The sequence below is a fragment of the Podarcis bocagei genome (genome assembly GCF_964188305.1).
Source record: "Podarcis bocagei genome assembly, chromosome: 1".
NCBI classification, from domain to species: Eukaryota; Metazoa; Chordata; class Lepidosauria; order Squamata; family Lacertidae; genus Podarcis; species Podarcis bocagei.
This window is the reverse complement of record NC_138125.1, coordinates 90,310,032-90,327,082: the sequence shown is the minus strand read 5'-3', so window position 1 is coordinate 90,327,082 and position 17,051 is coordinate 90,310,032.

Sequence of the window (17,051 nt, the reverse complement as noted above, 5' to 3'; positions counted from 1 at the left end):
GCTTCCAGTTAGAATCTCCAACCACTGTGTTATGAAAGTGTTAATTAGCTAGCGCTGAGAGCCACCCAGAAAGGCAATTTCAAGAGTCAGGGTGGGAGCTATTTGCTGAATGATAACACCACATGGCTGAAATAGTGCTAAGGTTGCATCACTCTTTCCATGATAAATCCCAAGTCCACTTGGACTGAGAGTCTTCAGCAGCCTGAGAATGAATGATATTTATTTTCAAATATTGTGTGAAATAGTTGGAGGCCATTTGGAATCCGAGAGCCACCACTGACAAGAAATGGTGGGTTCTTTCATTTATTTCTCTGTGCCCTTTGTAATAAACCTTCTTTCTTTCTTTCTTTCTTTCTTTCTTTCTTTCTTTCTTTCTTTCTTTCTTTCTTTCTTTCTTTCCTCTGAGTCCAACTAATTGCACAGACAATGCACCCTCCGGACCTGTCGGGAATCTGTGGCCAGACCAGTGTTGCTGGACCACAACTCCCAACATCCCTGATCATTGGTCAAGCTGGCCAGGGTTGATGAGAAGGCGTCAGGGTGCCGTACATCAAGACATTCCAAAAGCATCTGCAAGTAGAATGCTTCTAGTGTGATAATGAACAAGAGAAGGTGGAGCAGATCTAGTTGTATTCAACCCCCTAAGTTCAAGAGACGTGGACCCCTTTAGCACAGGAGAAATGTGTTGAATGCTGATACCTCCAAGCATCTGCCACACTATGATTTCTAGCAGAATCATCCTTTGGAAGTGACAGACCTTGTTATAGGAGCCAACTCCTAGGGGTTGCGGTCCCTTTGGCCCCTCCAGTAAAATATTTGATGAAGCCAGCCCCCTCCCCAGTTGATGGGCATTGTTATTCAAATGGTGCATGTGTTCCATGTCGTGTGATTTATTATGTGGGGCAGGGCTCACCTGGACCCCCCAATATTTGATTCAAGTTGCCACCCCTGGACCCTGTATTGAACATTGGGAGAGAAAGAATTTGGAAGATATTATTCTTTGTAAAGCATGTCACATCCAGTTGGCCCACAGTACTGCTCAGACAAGAGCAGCAGAAGAAGAAGAGTTTGGATTTGATATCCCGCTTTATCACTACCCAAAGGAGTCTCAAAGCGGCTAACATTCTCCTTTCCCTTTCTCCCCCACAACAAACACTCTGTGAGGTGAGTGGGGCTGAGAGACTTCAAAGAAGTGTGACTAGCCCAAGGTCACCCAGCAGCTGCATGTGGAGGAGCGGAGACACGAAACTGGTTCCCCAGATTACGTGTCTATCGCTCTTAACCACTACACCACACTGGCTGTAGGTCAGGACCAGGGAATATTACCAGGGGAACTTTCCCAAACCTCTTGCTTTTGAATTGCATCTCATTTGAATGAGCTATGTACCAGCAAATGTACACATAGCAAGCCAATGGATATCCTGCCTTCTGAAAACCTCTAGGTTCAATTCATTTATGATGCATGTGTCACCTTAAATACTATGCTTCTGCAGCAGAGATATCTAACTTAGGTAGCACTCAAACCAGAAAATGTTTTAGCTGGAAAAAGTCAACCCATCCCATTGGTACTGTGAGGTGTGGAATACGGTTCTGTGAATGTTTTAAGCACCTGCTTGATGTTTCATGAGTAATGGCATTGATTAAGGGAAGGGACATAGCTCAGTGGTAGAGCATCTGCATTACACATATAAAGTCCTAGGTTCAATCCCCATCATCTCCAGGTAGAGCTGCCTGAAGCCCCGGAGAGTCATTGCCCCTGGGAATATTGCACAACACAACATTATTTCAGATCATAGAAATCTGCCGCTTTAGGCCAGACATCAAACAGCATTGTCTCTTGGTGTAATCCTTGCAAGAGCTCTGAAGGTGTGTCCACACTGCAGAGCTAAGAGGGAGTGATTTGCCAAAGGCCAGTTTCCTGACAAATTTAAGATTCATGGTGCATAGCCAATGGTTCTATTAGCCACACTCCAGTTCAGTGAAATGGTTGCTGTGGTAGATATGGTGTCCATCTCATATAAGCTATCTTTTTTTTAATTATACAATCTTGGAATTTTTCATTGGTTTCCATGGGCAGCTCTTATTCCCAGCCCCAGGATATTTTAAAACAGCTTCTCAGTAAGAAGCAGGAAGAGACCTATCCAGACAATTGTTCTATCTACCATATATTTGTCTTTATCCTACTGTTACACCCAGTCATCGGTTTGTTTATTTTCCTCTTAGCTTCTCAATATTCTGTGTCACTGAATCATTATGGAGCAGCTTGCAAGGGAATTTCCACTCCAGGGGTGGGGGTGTAGGGGGTTCCCTGAGGGGGAATTTATGTCTGAGCTTCGGGATGTTAATTAAATTACATTCAGTTCACATTTAAAGGTGAATCTACCTTATTTGCACTTTCTGAAACAATATGTGAACTGGAACACAGGCATCCTTCTAAATTCACACTTGTGTGTGTTTTGCAATGCAGTTAGCCAGCCTAGTAATGTGCACAAAGCTTCGTATACTGTGGTAAATGTGCATAAAATGTATCTAGCAGTGAAAATAACATCCAAAAATAGCTTATATTAGGGAAAATATGCCTTGTGGTAATGTGTATGCTAGGCAAAGTTGCATACAAAATATCAGGAGAAATTCACACTGGAATGCTGGCAAATTTTCATGAGGACTTTAATCATCATCACAAACTGATGTGAAGAACTGAGCTTGTTTTTTTGGGGGGGGAAATAAGAAACTGAGAGCAACCAAAATCAACAGACTTAGCCACCCCTACTTGCTTGTACGTCAGAGTTGCCCTGACCATGCCAATACCTCTCTCCTCTCTTGTGTGGATGGTGCAGTTTTGCCTAAACAAGCATGAGTTCAGGAAGACTTGAACTGGCCCTGGTACATAGATAAACATGGCAAACATATAGTGTGAATGGCAGAGGAACCTCCCTAAAAAGTTCGGAGGCCTCATTGAAAAACCCTGATTGGCTATGATTCCCTAGTGTGCCCCCACTACATATTTCAACATGCTTGGCTGCCCCTTCATACCTGATGTAGGAACCACCCATGTAACAGCAAACATCTGTGATGGGCAAAATGAAAACAAAGCCTTCCCTGTTCATGGTTATTTATATATTTATTTAAACTTGCACCCTGCCCTCCCTGTTAATGGAGCTTAGGGTGGCAAGCGAACAAACAGCAAAACAGTAGAATTAAAAAGTGAAATGAAATCATCTTTAAAACAGTTAAAAACATCTATGAACATCAATAACATCTAAGACCATTTTTTAAAAGAAACAAAACAGCCGCATATTCCCACAGCTAATAATGCCAATGTTTCCAGGAGCAGTCTCTTTCGAACATCAAATGCCCAGGTGATAAGGAATGTTCTTAACTTCCTCCTGAACATTAAAAATTAAGGAGAAAGATGTGTTCCACAAATGAGGAACCACCACAAAGAAGGCCCAGTCATGAACCAGAGCCAACCGGGCAGCAGCCAGCAATATACGCCCATCAATATATGCTTAATATATCCTCACAGGGAGACTCCATTCATCTGGACATCGGTTTTCATCAAGACCCTCAATAGTTTATTCCACAAAACAGCTCAACAAAATCCAAGAACCTTGAGGTGGTGGGGGAGAGGGAATGATCTAAGATCAGCCACATTATCCCCCTTGAACCAAAACAGGAATGACTCATGCATTGGAAAAGCAGCTCCTAATTACTTTCAGCACTTCTAGGCTTACCATGTGGGGCTATAACAATAATGCAAAGAAAAACATGAATGTGAACGCCATGCAATGTGCTGCATCAGCCAGGCCAGATCAGGCGATCTAGTACAGCATCCCATCTCCGCTGGGGGTGAAAACTCAATGTTTACAAAGCGCAGGGAATTCTTCCATCTCCACCCATGATATGCAGATGTGGGATAACCTGCTTTCGTGGAGGTCTTATCTGAATCCCTATTCATTAGAGATTAGCATGCAGTTTTCTGCTTTTCTCTCTCCACTGGCCTACTAAACTCTAGTATTAGCCTCTCCAGAGGCCCTCCCCCTCACCATCAATATAAATCTTTAATCCTTCTCTAAGGTTCCCTTCTCCAAAAAAGAAAAGCTTGGACTCTCTCAGAGGCAGGTTGTACTTTAAAGACCCCCCACTAGCCATGTGTGCGCGCGTGAGTCCATGTGTGTCACAAGCCTGTGTAATCAATGCCCTCCAGCTGTAGTTATTTTATAGTCATCCTGATTTCACATTATGAATTGAAATTTGAACTTCGTAATGAGGTTTATCTGGCAAGCCATGCACATTTTTGGATGGCCAAATATTACTTTACTAGCGTGCACTGAATATCAAGACAGTGAAAAACAGCAAAGAAGGGGGAAGTGAGTCAGCGGCATGGTTCTGTGTGAAAAGTGGCCGGGAATGGATGGATGCATGAATATGTCTGTGCATATCTTAAGTTAGCCCACTGAAGCTCAAGGCAGGTAACAAAGCAAGAGACCTGCCTGGCTGGATCAGAGTAAAGATTCATCCAATCCAACATTCTGTCTTTGACAATGTCCAACACAAACACATCATTAGAAATATAAAATGGATGTGCTTGTTATATTCACATGCCAAAAGGTAATGCTTAGACAATAACTTCGGGCAGTTATTAAAACTTTTAAAGTGCTATAATGCGACTGGGTTGTGTGTGCATGTGTGCTTATTTGTGGCGGTACCTTCCTACTCCTCCCTTGTTTTGTAGATCCAGTGGTGTCCAGCCAGGTGACCTTAGGACACTCATGTTGATTGCCAGGGTGAGGAATCTGTGACCCACCAGATGTTGCTGTACTATAGCTCCCATCATCCCTGACCACTGGCCATGCTGGTTGCAGCTGATGGGATCTGGAGTCCAACAACATCTGGAGGGCCACAGGTTCACCATCCCCAGTTCATCCCCAACATCTGATGACACAACATCTATATTGTTTTTAACGTCTGTTGCTTTTATTAGTTTTTTAATGACTAGTTTATAATACTATATGCAAAGAACAAAAACTTTTCCTTTTTTTAAAAAAATGTGGTATATAAATCTTATTGAATAAATGAATTCCTATGAATATACCTTTCAGCCTTCAGGCCTAAGATACAGGTATCTTCTATGAGTTTGTCTAGTACTTTTGGAAAACCATCTGTAGTAGAATGGCCATCACTCCATCATGTGGCAATCATTATCCTTCAACATCATCATTTATTAATTACTAACAGGAAAACTAAGGGGTGTACAAAGGTTTAACACAAGATCTAGCGCTGCCAAAGGCTTTCAAACTAATAAAAGTTAGATTGCCTATACAGTACATTGCATGGTATTCTTTTCTCAGAAGAAAGAGTGGTTCATGGGTCCTTTCCATACAATTCATCAAAGCATTCTCCACTTTCATTTTAGCTTTTGTGTGAGATTAGACTCAATTTTACATCATATAGCCAAAGGCTTTGCAAAGTCTCATCTACTCATACCACAGATTTAATCGTTTACAAACTAAAATATACATTTTGTGCTGCTCCTTTTTGATGACAAGCAGGCGTATCTCATCTGCGTGGATTTTTGCCTACAGTGGTGCCCCGCAAGATGAATGCCTCGCAAGACGAAAAACTCGCTAGACGAAAGGGTTTTGCGGTTTTTGAGCTGCTTCGCAAGTCGAATTTCCCTATGGGCTTGCTTCTCAAGACGAAAACGTCTTGCAAGTTTGTTTCCTTTTTCTTAACACCGTTAATACAGTTGCGACTTGACTTCGAGGAGCAACTCATAGAACGCGGTGTGGTAGCCTTTTTTGAGGTTTTTGGTGATTTTTGAAGCTTTTCCAAAACTTTTCCGACACCATGCTTCACAAGACGAAAAATTTGCAAGACGAAAAAACTCACGGAATGAATTAATTTCGTCTTGCGAGGCACCACTGTACTTGGGATTTAGTTATTTTGTTCCTTTCCCCTTTTTTAGGAGTGAGGCGACAGTGTTGTTCTACCACCCATTTACCTTCCTTTTGTTATTTCTCTATTCTGATGGGCAGTTGCTCTCTGGTCTTTCTGTACCTAAGATTCTTTTAACCAGCAATGTGATGGATTGAATCTGAGGCTTCACACCTGCATATCTTGTGCTCCAACACCTTCCCAAATGGTCTCTGTGTATAGCTCAGCGGAGGAGATAAGGAATACAGAACCTCCATAGAGGTTCATTATGGCCTGGAGATCTGAATTAATTGAAAGTAGCTAGGTGTTCTCTTACAACCTCTTTTCCTGCTTTGGGCTGCTGCTCCATCTCTTCAACTCAGCTTCAGTTTCCTAATATCAGGAAAATAGGAAGTTGCCTTATACCATGTCAGACCATCAGAAGCTTTCTCAGCTTTCAGAAAAGAGCATCTCCTGGTCCTACCTGGAGATGGCAGAAATTGAATTTGGGACAATTTGCATGCAAAACCTGTGCACTAGCATTGAGCCACAGACCGTCCTATGTTAACAAGCATTGACTAGCTGCATGTGAAGTGTTTGTGGCATATATATGTATGATGAAGGAGATGGATGTGCTCTCACTCCTCCACTACCAGAAAACTGTCCAAAGAGCAGAGAATGAAGTCTAGGGATTCACAGCCATCATAGTGTGCGTACGTTTTCCTGCCTCTCCCCTTTCCAAATGTATGGGAACATGAAACTTGAATTTGCAAGGAAGTGAGAAATCACCTGGTGTCCTTGAAAGCTGTTTTTTCAATCCCTAACATCCTTTCTCCTCTAACCACCTGCTCCAAAGTCACAAATACATACAAAAAAATGTTGCAAAAGGAGGACATTAAAAAATCATTTCAGTCTCTTCACAGCCCACATGTGTATACAACATTTTGCCTCCTGTGCTTTGCTGAACTCTGTTTGACAGATTGTTCAGAATGTCATAAAGTTCTCCCTAAGCTAAGCTGTTCGACATCAGGCAGGGAATACTTCCGCCGTCTCCTGAGCTGCTCACTCTAAAGTTCTTCTGTGGTGGATCACAGGTATGGTGACGTGGAGTGCAGATATTTATATGGCTTGACCTTTAACTTGACCACTCATAGACCAGGGATTAGGCAAGTACATAGAAATCATTTATTCCAACTCCTTCTGACGACTGAGGGAGAAAGCAGGGTACTGTTTCTGGGAAATGGTCGGTTCCTTGAAACTTTGGATTAATAGAAGTTGGGAGTGAATTTCCCAGGAGCTGGCTGGATCACATCCTGCTTGACATCCTATGGAAATTTGCATGGTTTGCTTCCTTTTGTATGCATAAAGGGGCTCTGTCACATCCGTTCCCACCAACTGTTGCACTACTGCAAAGGGGGAAAATGAAAATAAGGGGAGTAGCACGCATAGATATATTTGGGATATGCATCGGAAAAGGCACAGTGATGTTCTTTAGGGGAATCTTTAACTTTCCAGAGTAAAGCAGGATCTGTACAAGGTGGCATGGGTCAAAGTTGGGACCCCGTAAACTTTGTGGTGCCTCTGTGATCAAGACATTTTTTAAAAAATACTCCAGACAAGCATCTGTTGAAAGTGAAAGGAATGGCTTGTATTCAGTGAAATAAATGTTCTAGTGGAATCACTTCCACAGAATCCCACTTGCACAGTGGGACTTTCCCCCTCTCTTCTCCCTGTGAATGTCCCATGTTCTTCCCAGATCTGCTCCAGAGGGTTGGGGGAAAACCCCAGAACAGATTTAGGCAACACATAGACTGAGGAGGGATAGGAAGTCCTGTTGTGCAAGCTGACTTCTACTTCTACAATGAGCTAGTAGCACGACTTTGAATACAACTCAATGTCCTTAAGATTACCATATTGCCAAAACAGCATGGTGGGATGGTGCGGGAAGGAAAAGCACACACCAGAGTGGGGAAAGGACAGAGGAAGAGCTCTGTTATGACTGACAGGCCAAGCAAGTAATAAAAGGGAATGACTTTACCATCCAGGAGTAAACTACAAATTTCAAGCATGAGCAGTGGCCAGGGATTATGGGAGTTGTAGTTCAGCAAGATCTGGAGAGCCAAATGTTCTCCATGCCTGCTTTATAAGTCAAAAACCTACTCCTTCCTCTGACATCCCAGCCACATTTGAGGCACCCTAAACTTTTTACTTTTTTCTTCTGCTATTGTAATGAATGGCATTGTTGTTGTAAATTGATGGTTCTGTTTACTGAAAATGGCAATAAATATATCTGTTTTAAAAACAACAGTAGCACCTTGAATTGATCCCAGAAACTAATGGGTGGCCAGTGCAGTCAAGCCAGAATTGGTGTAACATGCTTAGATCTTCTAGTCCCAGACAGCAATCTGGAGTTTCTGAACCATCTTCAAAGGAAGCCTCATGCATAACAGGTTGCAATGAAAACTGTGTTGACAGCCCATCCACCCTTTTGGTTGTTTTTCCTCTTGTTGATTCAAACTAATCCGTGTCCGAATTACACATTTAAAATGTGGCAAACTTTCAAAAGTAAGTTGAGTCTGGATTTCTCACCATGTACCACAGTTTATTGTATTAAGGAACTGCCAGATAAATGCCTATTGGAAAATTCACAAATCTGGGAAGAACATAAGTGAGTTGAGTTCAGAAATTTGCTGCAAAGAAGTTTGATTAGAAAAAATGCTATTGGGCTGAAACAGTAGACTTTCATATCCCAATATTTCAGTATCTATAAGTAAGAAGCAGTGACTTTTATTATTGCCAGATATGGCTCACTCAGAGCCCTCATGGAATTTGAAATTTGAATTTGTTATGAACTAAACAACCCATTAAGCAAACCATGAGTCATTGATGCCTTATTGATCTAGATTAAATAAAACACCCATAGCAGAACAGATGGGAAGATGAATTGCATACCAATATGCAAGAGACCAGAGGGATGCGGGTGGCACTGTGGGTTAAACCACAGAGCCTAGGACTTGCTGATCAGAAGGTCGGCGGTTCAAATCCCCGCGACAGGGTGAGCTCCCATTGCTCCTGCTCCCCTGCTCCTGCCAACCTAGCAGTTCAAAAGCACATCAAAGTGCAAGTAGATAAATAGGTACCACTCTGGCAGGAAGGTAAATGGTGTTTCCGTGTGCTGCTCTGGTTCACCAGAAGCGGCTTAGTCATGCTGGCCACATGACCCAGAAGCTGTACACTGGCTCCCTTGGCCAATAAAGCAAGATGAGCGCTGCAACCCCAGAGTCGGCCACGACGGAACCTAATGGTCAGGGGTCCCTTTACCTTTACCTTTTAATGCAAGAGACCAAATGGAACTGGTTCTGGAAACTTCAATATATTAGTCTCTAAGTGGTATCTGACACCATGAAAATTAAGTTAAATATATGTTAAGACACATGCTGAAAATGTGGTTCAGATTGTGCTAATCTGACCCATATACAGTGGTGCCCCGCAAGACGAACGCCTCGCAAGACGGAAAACCCGCTAGACGAAAGGGTTTTCCGTTTTGGAGGCGCTTCGCAAAACAAATTTCCCTATGGGCTTCCTTCGCAAGACGAAAGCCCATAGGGAAATCTCCGGGACAGCGGGGAAGCGCAGCGCGTCTTCCCCACTGTCCTCGGACCTCCTCCGAAGGCTGGCGGTGGGGCGGAAAGCCCTTCTCCCCGCGCCAGCCTTCGGAAGGCTCCTCCGAAGGCTGGTGGTGGGGCGGAAAGCCCTTCTCCCCGCGCCAGCCTTCGGAAGGCTCCTCCGAAGGCTGGCGGTGGGGAGAAAAGCCCTTCTCCCCGCGCCAGCCTTCGGAAGGCTCCTCCGAAGGCTGGCGGTGGGGCGGAAAGCCCTTCTCCCCGCGCCAGCCTTCGGAAGGCTGCTCCGAAGGCTGGCAGTGGGGCGGAAAGCCCTTCTCCCCACGCCAGCCTTCGGATGGCTGTCCTGAAGACTTGTGGTGGGAGGAGGGTTTTCCTTCCCACCGCCAACATTCAGAATGCTGTTCTGAATGTTGGCGGTGGGGAGGAAAAACCCTCCTCCCACCGCAAGCCCCGGGAACAGAGGAGAAGCGCTGCGCCCCTTCCCCTCTGTTCCCGTACCTGTCCTGAAGGCTTGCGGTGGGGAGAAAAGCCCTTCTCCGCACGGCCAGCCTGGCAAGCGGTTTCCATAGGAACGCATTAATTGATTTTCAATGCATTCCTATGGGAAACCGTGCTTCGCAAGACGAAAAACTCGCAAGAAGAAAAAACTTGCGGAACGAATTAATTTCGTCTTGCGAGGCACCACTATATTCTGAGCAAGTCCAAAAATCAGAAATTTCTGTGCTCAAATAGTAAATGAAATTGAAACAATTAGTGGATATGAATTGTTTTTGAACCCTTGAACCTTTGAATATATACAGTATGTAATTCCTCCTGATGACAGAGAAAAGATCATACAGTTATTGGCAGTTGCTCAATTGCCTATTACTGGTAGTTATAAATATTAAAAATAAAGGTAACCCACCATCTATTGAGGATCGGCTATTAATGATTTGGGATCTGGCACATATGATTTATCAATACTATAAGAATCAGGGGAGAGGGGTAGACAATGATCTATTCATATGGAGGTGGATAAGGTAGAGACTGTAATACGGTACTAGGTGTAATCAGAAAAATCTTGCTGTTCTTCCCCTGCCCCTGCTCTCTCCCCCTCCAGCCCCTCTGTGTCTCTGGAATCCTAACTTATAACGCTAATAACTGGTTCTCTTTTACCTAAATGAATTTTGTTTTGGAAATTATATGAACAAGCAAATCTGAATGTGTAATTACTATCATTGTTACCATTATTTTGTTAATTATATGGAAAGTATGGTGAATGAGCAATTCTGAATGTGTAATTACTATCATTATCGCCATTATTTTGTTAATCATTACATGGAAAAACTGGAGAATGAGAAATAAAATAACAGCAACAACAAAAGCAGCAAAAACAAAACAAAACAAAAACAAACCCTGACCACGATTCTGTGTCCTCGACAATGCATCGTTCCAGGACTGGTGTTGGAGGATGTGAATGGCAGCCATGACTGCCACACACCTGAAAAAAGGTGGGCAATATTTGTAGACAATTCTACAGTGCTCTTCATTTTACAGGGGTGGAGGATGAACAGCAAGAACAGGAAAGATATCAGAAACGTTTTCAGAAAAAAAATATAATTTGAGAAATTTCAGATTACTGTCATGATAAATTTATTGTGTATTTTAATTATGCATGTAATTTTATTTTTTTAAAAAAATAAAGACTGCTTACTGTGTTTGGTGGTAGTGGCAGTTGCAGCTCAGTGTGGCTGCAGGCAACCCAGGGAGGCCAAAAACTCCCTGAATGCCCAGCTGGCAATGTCATCAGGCTCAGTTGGCTGCAAAGAGTGATGGAACACCTCATCAATTTGAGTTGGCCAATTATGGCCAGGTTGCAGGGCAGGATTTTGGGGGATGGACCTGGGTCAAGCCTGTCTTCACTCAGACCCATCTCCAAGCCATTTAAACCATCTTCACTTGCTTCCCCCAACATGATGTGCATCATATTGAATGTGAGTTCTTGCTGCTTTTGACTTTGCATTTCACAATATTCTATGGATGCCAGTGTACAAAATGCTGCATGTATTTTTTTTTATTTTAATCACAATTTTTCTCAGTGAAATGTACAGGAAAGACTCTCACCCCTGCAAGCATGCATTATTTTGAAAAAAACAAATGATTAAAATGGTTTATTGGAATATACTCAGAGTTGAGTGTTGATTTCATGCTCTTTTTTTCAGCTCATGGTAAACAGTGAGTGAGTTTCCCTCCCAAAACCTCTGGCTATATATACATTATTTACACAATGGGTCCCGTGTGATTGGCTGATTCAACTCCCCTCCTGGAGCCTGATTGGGCTGCTCCTGCAGGCCAATCAGGTTGCTGATTCACTTCCTCCTGGAGCCTGATTGGGCTGCTCCTGCAGACCAATCAAGTTTCTGCCTTCTAGGATCCTACCTGCCTATTGTTCTAGGATCCAAGCTCAGTACATAACACTTACATATGCATTTCTTATTCGTATCAGAACCGAAATCCAAAATTAAAGTGAGAAGTGACCTCAGTACCTTTCAGACTAGAGATTTTGTATATAAATGATTCACTCTGTGTCACTACGTAACTCTATAACACAGGGCTTTTTTTTTTTTCATAAAGAATTTAGAATCTCTTTGTCAAGGGCTAGAGAAGGAAGCAGAGAAGAATAGTGGGAAGGCCAGCAGGGATGGGTGGGCTGTGGGAATGGGTCCCACTGCATCCCACTGGATATTTCTGCAATTTCTGAGCCCTTAGTGAACCTGCCCTGACATTTTCAGGCTTTCCTGTCAGCCATGAGACATGAGTATCTTGGTTTTTCAAAACCAGTTTGATCCGTTTATCAGATTCTGCACAGGACCACAGATTCTAAATTGCACACAGATGAATGACTGACATATAAATGACTTTTATCTTTCTACTTCATTTTTAATTCCCTCCCTGCTATATGTTGTAAGAATTTCTCCAATGTCCCTCCAAATGCAAAGCAACGCCCACATTTTTATTTTGTTTGAAACAGCACTAGACAGCATCAGTGAAAAGGAATTTCATTTTGAGCATGTGCAAAGTATAACCTCCCTCTCTTTTGGAATTTCACTTTTTTTCCTATTAAAAAAATGAAGCCAAAAAATAAATAAATTGGCCTTCTCTTTTGAACAGAAAGTGTGCTGGGGGAGTGGTAGGGGAATAGAGTGTCAGCTGTGCCAAATTTGCCTCTGTGTTGATTTCCTGCAGGCAGTCCACCATCCCACCAGACGTTGAGAGCAATTAATAAATACTGATGCATCACACAGATGTTTTCCTCTGGGCCCCAGGGCTATGACTCCAGATGGCCACCATGTGCTTAGCAATTCCATGCTGTCTCCTTGCAAAGCGCAGGGTGGAGGTGATTTTTAATTAGGTCTGATGCCTAATTTAGACAGGTGTAATTACATGAGATGATGATTAATATGGCCTGGTGGTGACATTTCTCTTTGGCTGTGTTGTGGTAGCCTTGTTGGTTAAAATGAGCCTGGAAAATGACAATGGCCTGCAGAAGAATCATTGATCTCCTCACCCATACATACACAAAATACTGACCAGTGTACATGTCATGCTTCCCAGTACGCAAAGAACCACAGATGCTTTTTCTCTGTAGGAGTCTGATTAGATTAAGAGACAGCTTACAAGTCAGAAATTTGGCAGCCCTGTTGCAGGATTGTACTCACTGAGCTTTAATTGCTGCTGTAAGGTTGATAAGAAATTCCAGCCTATATCATCTATCCAGTATTTTATTTGACATTTAACAGATAATGATAGAGACAGGTTGTATTTTAGGGAAGGGGGCAGAATTAAGGCTGAGCTTTCAAAAGCATCTGTGTTTCTTCAGCTCGTATCTCTCAACCATCATAGATAATTGGCAAGTGAATGTTTCATTTTGCTTTTCCTGCAGATTCTTAAAATGATAAAAACCAGGGTGGTTTGAGGGGAGTGGGTCAGTCTGCATATCTAAATTGACCTTAATGTGCAACAAAAAAGTAGCTCACAATTCTGGCATCGAGTCTGCTGCTGCTGGTGGTGGTTTTTTGGTTTTTTGTACATATATAGAATTTGCCTATTAGAAGAAAGAGATAAGACAAGAGTTACTCCTTTAAGCTTCAGAAGAAAAGATGTAGGGCAAGATCCATGGGGAAGTCCTCCTCTGGAAGTCCCAATAAGATAATGGATCTGCATGAGATGATGGTACAGATAGAGCCCTTAGGCAAAACTACAGAGGACTTTTCTTTTCCACATGACATCTGCAGACCCTCCAAGTGTTCCTATTCTCCTGGGAAAGTTCCAGATTTACAGAAGCCATCCTGGTTTCTGATTTGATCCCACTTTTCCTTAGGTCACCTCAATTCTCATCAGGGAAATGTTGGAGGGTATGGAATGGGACGTCCTTCGTTTCACTGGGAAAAAATGTTGGAGGGGATATTTCTATTTTCATCAAAGAATTGTTTGACGGTATGTTATATGGTAAATGGTAAAGGGACCCCTGACCATTAGGTCCAGTCATGACCGACTCTGGGGTTGCGGCGGTCATCTTGCTTTATTGGCCGAGGAAGCTGGTTGACGCGCTTTCAAACTGCTAGGTTGGCAGGAGCAGGGACCAAGCAACAGGAGCTCACCCCGTTGTGGGGATTCGAACCGCCAACCTTCTGATCAGCAAGTATAGGCTCTGTGGTTTAACCCACAGTGCCACCCACGCACATCCCTATTTTCATCAGAGAAATGTTGGAGGGTATGCAGCTAAAGAAACCATCCAAATCAAGCTTGAAATACATCTAAAGGCCCTTTTGTTAGGGCTGAAATACGTAAGGGAATTCAAAGGCAGAATGACGTCGCCCCCCCCCCCCCGCAAATCTTAGGCAAATCAATTGAAAAATTGCTCAACAATTTGGGGGTCTTCCTTGAAAAAGTTCAACAATTTTTGGGGAGTCTTGGTTTTTACTTTTTGTTGCAATATGAGCTTTTTTGGTGGGATGAGGAGGTGTCAAAATCCAAATCTTGATCGCAGGTCTTTACACTGAATTCTAAGACTCAACACATTTATCATCAACACACCACCTAATGCAAGTATTAATAGAAACATCTGTGCCTTATTACTGACATCCCAATTTTGGATAATTTCATATGCAAGGCATGCCAATTCGAACACTACAGTTTCACCTTCCTTCGCTTCCAGTTACCAGGCATTCATAATGAACTTTGGGACTCAGTCCTAACACTTCCTACACAAGTAATTAAGGACTTTCTTTGGTCAGAATTAAGAACTGTCGGCATCAGTGGAACACAAAGTGCTTCACTTTGGCAGGACTGCATCCTAAGTGCTTAGAATAATGATGCTCATTCTTCTGTTACACCTGGGCTTTGCTGCATGACTTTCATCCAGTACAGTTAGCAAAGTGTGGCAAATGGGTACAATCCTACAAATTTTGAGGATCAGAGCACAAAAGGTTTTTGAACCTCACCTGTAAATCCTGGTGACTATTCTGAGCTATAAGAAGTTGAAGTTGAGAGGTTAACACACCTGGTGAGCCCACATCACCTGATCCTTAAACCCTTGTAGACTTTATTCAATGGATTAGAATGGGAGTCTTTCACAATATTTAAACTTAGGAAGCAAGTTGCCCACTACTAGCAGGTCAGATAATTTGTCTACCCAGCTGCTTGGTCTACCTGACAGCAGCTCTCTGGGGTCCCAGGTCTTTCCCAACATCCACTGCCTGATCCTTTTACCTGGATAGGCCAGTGGTTGAACCTGGTACTTCCTACAAGCAAAGCATGCATTCCTCCAACTGAGCTAAGATCCCTCCCAGAGCTTAGATGAACATCAGTCCGGGAATGTTTAGGTGAAACCCACAGATGCTGAACATATGAAATAGATTATGAGTTATTCCATGTTCCAACATTCAATGGTTTTATGGAGAAATTCTTGGTTTACTTTATAACATGGATTTTGTTTTAGAATGATTGCTCTCACTGGGGACTTCATTAGGAAGAAAAAGACGTTCTCACAGGAGCTTTTTCCTGTGACAAATCATCTAAGCGATTAAGAACAAGGGACAAACTTCTCCACCTAGAACAGGTCATGCACTCTCTTATTAGCCTTTCCTCTTTAAGCTATGAAAAGGAAGCTAAAAGTGACTAGAACCCCCAGGTGTCCCATAATAAGTGAATTGGTAGTCACAACACACATTCAAATGGATGAAAGTTCAGTTTGTGATACAATAACAACAACAAAGTTAACAAGGTGGTGGTGGGGATATCTATACCTAGGGCTGATTTTGTAGCAAAAAAGGTGCTGAAACTCACTATGAACACCTCCCTCGTTTGCTCAGAATGGCAATGGCAACCACCTGAGAGGTGCTGGAACTCAGTTTCAGCTGCGTTCAGGCTGAAAGAAAGCCCTGTCTATGTGACCCCTTTTTTCTGAGGCTCTCAGCTGAGAAAGATCCAAGATGAGATGTCATGCCAAACTTTCTTCTTACTCAGGGGATTCTTTTTTAAAATGCAAAATTGATATCATCCAAATTACATGGAATTGTAATGTACAGAAATTTAAAAGGATGTTCAGTTACAACAGAACAAATGTAGGCTGCCCGATACATGGATACAGCAACATTTCACATAATTAGAAGACAAGACAGCATGCAGGAAGAGAATAATACAGTTTTGTTTTTTAAAGGAGAGGGATCACACTCCCATTTAAGTTGAAAGTTGTATTGCTAGCATACTTAAAAATTATGAGAAGGGGAAAGTGACAAATATTTTCTTCCACCTACACAAAAGTTAACAGCAGGTGATTAAGCCAACTGCTCACAACTGGGTAACTGGCATAGCAATTCGCCATGGCTTCTTGATGGCTACATACTACCTCCAGTATCAGAGGCAGTATACTGGGGAATGGCAGCAGAAGAGGGTCTTGCTGATAGGTTTCCACAAGCATCTGGAGGGCCATTGTGAGAAAAGAATGCTGGACTAGATGAGTCTTTGTCCTGATCCAGCAGGGTAGAAGGGGGGGGGGGAGAACCTCCTCCATTCTGCCTGCCAAAAAGCATTCCCATAAGCAGATGGGAAGGAGTGCAAAGGGTTCCTGGTGAACCCATTTTGGCAAGGGAAAAGAGTTGCGTTCTTTGGCTATTGTGAAAATCAAAGATAGAGGAAAAACTCAGATGTCAAAAGGATCACTTTTGTGTTGCTGGGGATCATTACAGATCGCCAGCTTTCTCAATCCAGTCCTGGAAATCACCATCTTTAATTCAGGGTATGAGGGCAACACCCCTGGCACCAGGCAGTGACACCATCTTTGAACACCTGGTCCTAAGGGCCTTTGAAGGGGCAGTGGCTTGACTCACATTGACCCCAAATGGCATGGAGCAAAATCCCCAAAGGATATTCTACTATATTTAGCAGAATCAGTTGATAATAATGATAATAACTTGGGAAGCCTGGATAGCTTGGTTAGTTAGAGCATGGTGCTGATAATACCAAGGTTGC